This window comes from Triticum urartu, chromosome 6A (genome assembly GCF_056163025.1).
Source record: "Triticum urartu cultivar PI428250 chromosome 6A, HENAU_Tu73, whole genome shotgun sequence".
In the NCBI taxonomy this organism is placed as follows: domain Eukaryota; kingdom Viridiplantae; phylum Streptophyta; class Magnoliopsida; order Poales; family Poaceae; genus Triticum; species Triticum urartu.
In genome coordinates this window covers 274,749,153-274,754,282 of record NC_141878.1, presented here as the reverse complement: position 1 = coordinate 274,754,282, position 5,130 = coordinate 274,749,153, and the positions used below count along the sequence as shown (strand labels likewise).

Genomic DNA, 5,130 nt, shown 5'->3' with positions numbered 1-5,130 from the left:
TGAGGTTTCAAATCACAAAGCACAGATGAAGCAACCATCATTTCACTCTTCGTTGACTCTGCTTCTCCATCATCTTCTTCGAGAAACCACCTCACCGCACTAAGCTGGACAGACAACGCTATTGTGTACTAGTAGTACTAGTACATTTACGCGTCCTTTGGTTCAACGGACTTCCTGGATGCAAATAAGGCAGTTGTCTAGGCTTGCAGGCGACCCTTGCGAACGACTTACCTTGGTCTCCCTCAATGGTGTTCTCCGTCGAACGCACTTCGCCAAACCACAACGTTCGAGATATCATCCACGTCAACGCAATGGGGAAGGAAGTCAAATAGTTAGTACCTCCATTTTTGTACACAAGGCCAGTATATCAAAATTACAATTTGCAAAAGGCCACTAACACTAATCGAGGCAAAATTGATGGGGTTTGCCTTGTACTAGCAACCAAGGACATTAATATACCCTTGCATGCATGCGGAAGTGAGAAGGTTTGTTTGCATGGCGCTGCATTAATCAAGCGATGCGGAGTGAGATGGTTAGCTCTTTGGGCTTTGGAGAAAAAAATACGCATTAATTGACACATCGAACGAGGATTTGTATCGATTAATACCGCGAAGGAAAACCCCGCCTTTCTTTTTTAACACTAGTACTCCTAGTACGTACGTACTTATCCTGTTTGGGTCTAGGTCTTGCATTGCCATAATCCGACACACATTTTTGCCAAGCTTTCCTAAAGTTTTCAAAATGAAAAGGAGGTACACTTGCGCATGACTGTCGCGGTCGCACCGCACTCTCACACGGTCGCTCCTGCATGCCGCGGTCACACCGCACCCTCACACAGTCGCTCCTGCACGCCGCAAACCCAACCAAGGGAACACACCCTCACTAACACGTGCTACCGCTAATAGATATTTTTCGTTCATACATTATGTTTATCCAACCGCATGTTGGGGTGGATCCGTACGACCCGTGTGGTGGACTGTTGCGGAAGAAGAGGTGAGGAAGAAGGGTTAGGAGACGTAGGATATTCATCCAACCGCCTGAAATGGTAGACTGAACCAAATGATGAAAGTCAGGCGACTTGCATAACAATATATGTTTTTACACAGCAAAAGATCCCTAAAAACAACAACATAAAGAAAAACTATCACTGCTCGCGGAACGAGACGACCTCCTTGTCTTTGGCTGCTGGCACGAACTAGCTTTAGCTGCCGACATGTGTCTCCGCACCGTGGTTGTCCTCGGCCTCCAGCTACTCATTCACACAGAGCGTGCGGGCGCTTTGCATGGACGAGAGCACCGCCAGGTTCAAGTCGAGGATGTCCGGTTCCGCCTGCAGGAGGGCCTCAATGGCAGTGGCATACGCATGCTCCGCGTCGGGTTGAGCCTCCGCCGCCCGGTTCAAGTCCAAGACATCTGGTTCCGCCTGCAGGAGGGCCTCGATGGGAGCGGCATCCGTGCGCTCCGCATCGAGTTGAGCCTCCGCCGCCCGGTTGAAGTCTAGGACGTCCGGTTCCGCCTGTAGGAAGGGCCTCGATGGTAGCGGCATCCGCGTGCTCTGCGTCGAGTTGAGCCTCCGTCGCCCGGTTCACATCCATGACACCCGGTTCTGCCTGCAGGAGAGCCTCGAAGGCAGCGGCATGCGCGCGCTCTGCATCGAGTTGAGCCTATGCCTCCCGGTCCTCCTTTAGTATCGCCAGGTTGAACTGCTGGTCCGCCTGCACCATGGGGAACCCAGATGCCAGCACGAAGTCGACGTCCATCGTCTCATACCCATCGGGGGCCTTCTGCGCCGCGACCTCCGCCATGAACATTGGATCGGCTTCCTCCTCCTCGTAGCTTGGCTCCAGAGAACTCGGGGATTGGCCCGCCGCAAAGTGAGCTTGGGAACGGAGGTCTGTGGCGCCGATCGCTGTCGCGATTTCTGCGCGGCGCCCCGGTGTCAGCATCTTGTAGTATGTGATCTTGTGGCGCACCATGGCTTTCCAGTGAACTAGGGGACGCTTGATGCGGGCTAGGGGATCGAAAGGTGGGGTAATGGGCTAGAGAGGAGGTGTGGTTTTGGGGTAGTGGCTGGCGTAGGCCGAGCAACGATGGTTCTGGTGTGAATAGTTGTTCCTGTGACGACCGATCAATTGGTTTTGACTGTACATCGCTCTTGTCGCGTTTGCGTTGCACCCCAGCACGCTGGACCCTCCACGTCGTTCATCGAATGGAACGTGCTTCATCTTGCGTTTTCGCTCGCTTGTGGGACAGTAGTTGAGAGCAAACCGACGTCCCTCCCCCTCCCCTGCCCGCGTCATTTATATTACCACTCCCTCTGTTTTATGCGGAGTAAATGAAAACAGAGGGAGTATACTACGGAGGAGGATCCCGTGACGTGGCCGAACCCATTGAGTAACTGACATGCAGGACCTAGCAAGCATGGGGTCCGCCAGTAAGTGACCGAAAGGGAGGGTAAGGCAGGGATACCTACTTCAGAGGACCCACTTCCACTACTACTCCCTCCTTCCATCTACAAGGCCTAATGCATTTTATGAGGCTAACTTTGACCAAATGTTAGAGTAATAATATATGACATGCAACTTACACAAAGCATATGGTTAACTTCGTATGTGAAAGGAGCTTCCAATGATATATTTTTCACATTATACATCTCATGTACTATTAATCTTGTCAATAGTCAAAGGCGGTTTTGAAAAATGCATTAGAGCATGTTTAATAATATAGCCAGCCGATGGCTATAAGGAACTGCCATATCATCTATATGCACTCATACAATAGTGTGAGCTATAAGGTTGGCTACTTCCCGCAAAAAATAATATATAAGGTTGGCTATTGTATTAGTACTTTTTCCCATCTCCTCTCTATCTCTTTCTTCATATTTATTGTATTTACCTAGGAATGCGTATATAGCTAAGCTCTTGCATGAGAGCTCACTTCCCTTACTTTTTCACATCTATCTCCTTCACATAGGCAAAAGTGCCATGTAAGTTGGCTCCTAGAATGGCTATTAGGTTGGCTCTAAGCATTTAATATTTGCATGAGCAAGGTATATGATTGAAAGAGAGTTGCATGCATACTATTTTTCTTAATCTATGTGTTAGTAGCAAACATGCCCATGAGTTGCAACGGGGAAAGATTTTAATCATAATTTTAGTCCAATAAGCATGAGTCAAGACTACCAGCAGGTCCAACTCATCAATTTCAACACACCACCCGATCTCACCATCACCGGGGATGGCCATGGTGATTGATGTGAAACAATATATAGTCCCTGAATGAACGTTTCTGATGAACACGTCGATTGGAGCAGGCACGAGTGGAACGTTGCTTCCCGAGCGTACCGCCTTTACCCTTTCGTACGTCGGGTATGGTTAGGAGAGAGTAATCCTTAATTAACACATGGATTAATTAAATCTCAACAGTGATCACAACACATCCGAACGTGACCAATCCGGCGATGCTGAGCTCGTAACCACACGTGACACCTATCATTGTGCCCCTACATAGGAATGTTCTAAAACTTGAAATAAAAACTAATCTAGATGAACTGGACATGACAAGTGACCTCCATGATCATACTGCTCATTTTCGCACAACGCAAATAGGATTGATCGGATCGAGTAACTGGATTACGACACATTGCCGGAGACCAAAGGCTCGCGGGGCGGAGTGGGAGGGGAGGGTGTAGAGGTCGGACAAGACATGGCAAGATGTTGGGCGGCTAGTCGACGCGTATCGTGGGCATATGGTGCTATTTTATAGGATGAGCTACGGATCATAAAACTTTCATGTTACTCCCTTTTCTAATATCTATGTCTACTTCTTTATCTAAAAAATAATCAGATCAGAAGTACAGCCCAACGATTGACGTCCCTTGTCTGCTATGCAACCACATGATTAATTTCATGCGTACCACAACTATGGAGCCAAAACAAACTCGGGGATATGCTGGAGTGCTGCTCCCTTCATAATGCATTCTAGTTTTTTGGAATAAGATGCACGCCATTGTTGATGCCCATGATCATGGCTAGTGCGGCGGAGAACTAGACACGCACGCACACCACGCCCGACACATTGCACACACACACGACACCCAGCACGCAGACCATGCCCCGAGACACATGCATACACGGACACGATGTTGGACACGCATGCTGCTGACCAGCACGCGTGTGCACAAATGCATCCCTGCCGGCCCGAGAGAGCCGCTGCATGCCGCACACGCACAACCACTGTCGCCGCCAGATCCTTACAATAGGGGGAAAGACTGAAAAGTGAGAGGAAGATGGAGACTACCTGATCCACCGCCGGCGCCCTCAATCTTCGCTAATGAACTCGATCGGCACTGTCCAGTGGAAGATGGAGATCCTCGACTCATGGCTCCTGACGGCTCATCTGCTGAAGGTGATGGCCTGGCCGATCCACCAGCGCTCTTGCTTGGCCTTTGTCTCTATTTCTCTCAACATCAATCTCGGTCTGATCTATTTATCTCTCTATCTTTCTCTCAACTTTAGCAACAGCGAGGCAGGCTCAAAATCATGGATGCAGGCGTGACGGCGCGCATACTGGCCGGAAGATTGTCCGTGCAGCTGCCGCTCTATCCGTTCTCGCATCTGTTTGGGTCGCTGCGGTCGGGCAACCGCCGATTCGTTCCATCTCGCAATCACCTGAGCCGTCACGGCCGCCGCTCCGGTTTCGTGGTCTATCCTCTCAGCCGTCGCTACAGAGCCATCTCTCGATCTCGCTGGTTCATGGCGATTTGTAACCTTTAGAATCGCTGGAATTCGAAGGGATTAATTTAGATTTATAGTGCCATATAGGGATTTGTTACAGAGTTGTATACAAACACGTCAAGCATGAATATTATTTGTGTGGAGGAGTTTGTGTGCGAGTAAAGACTGGGGGTTGATTATCTAATAAGTCAAGGTTTTTTTTTAAAAAGCCGCGATGGTGAACCCAAAGACTCAATCCGTGCTTTATTATTAGGGAGAGATAGCCGGGCTGTAGAATATGAGAGCCCACTTCACTCTCTCCCCTCTCTCCTCACTTCTCCAAGTAGGATTTAATGACATGACAAGTCTTATAGCCTGCTGGCTAGGCCTTATTAGACTTGCTCTTAGGCCCTAT

The 5,130-nt window shown here is 49.2% G+C and overlaps 1 long non-coding RNA gene across 1 annotated transcript; it reads left to right on the top strand.

The window, feature by feature from the left end:
• Positions 1-1,158: 1,158 nt before the first annotated feature.
• Positions 1,159-4,899, top strand: LOC125516302 (uncharacterized). Its single transcript, XR_007287339.2, has 2 exons — positions 1,159-4,407; positions 4,518-4,899. It is a non-coding gene; the product is annotated as an uncharacterized LOC125516302 (long non-coding RNA).
• The last annotated feature ends 231 nt before the right edge of the window (positions 4,900-5,130 follow it).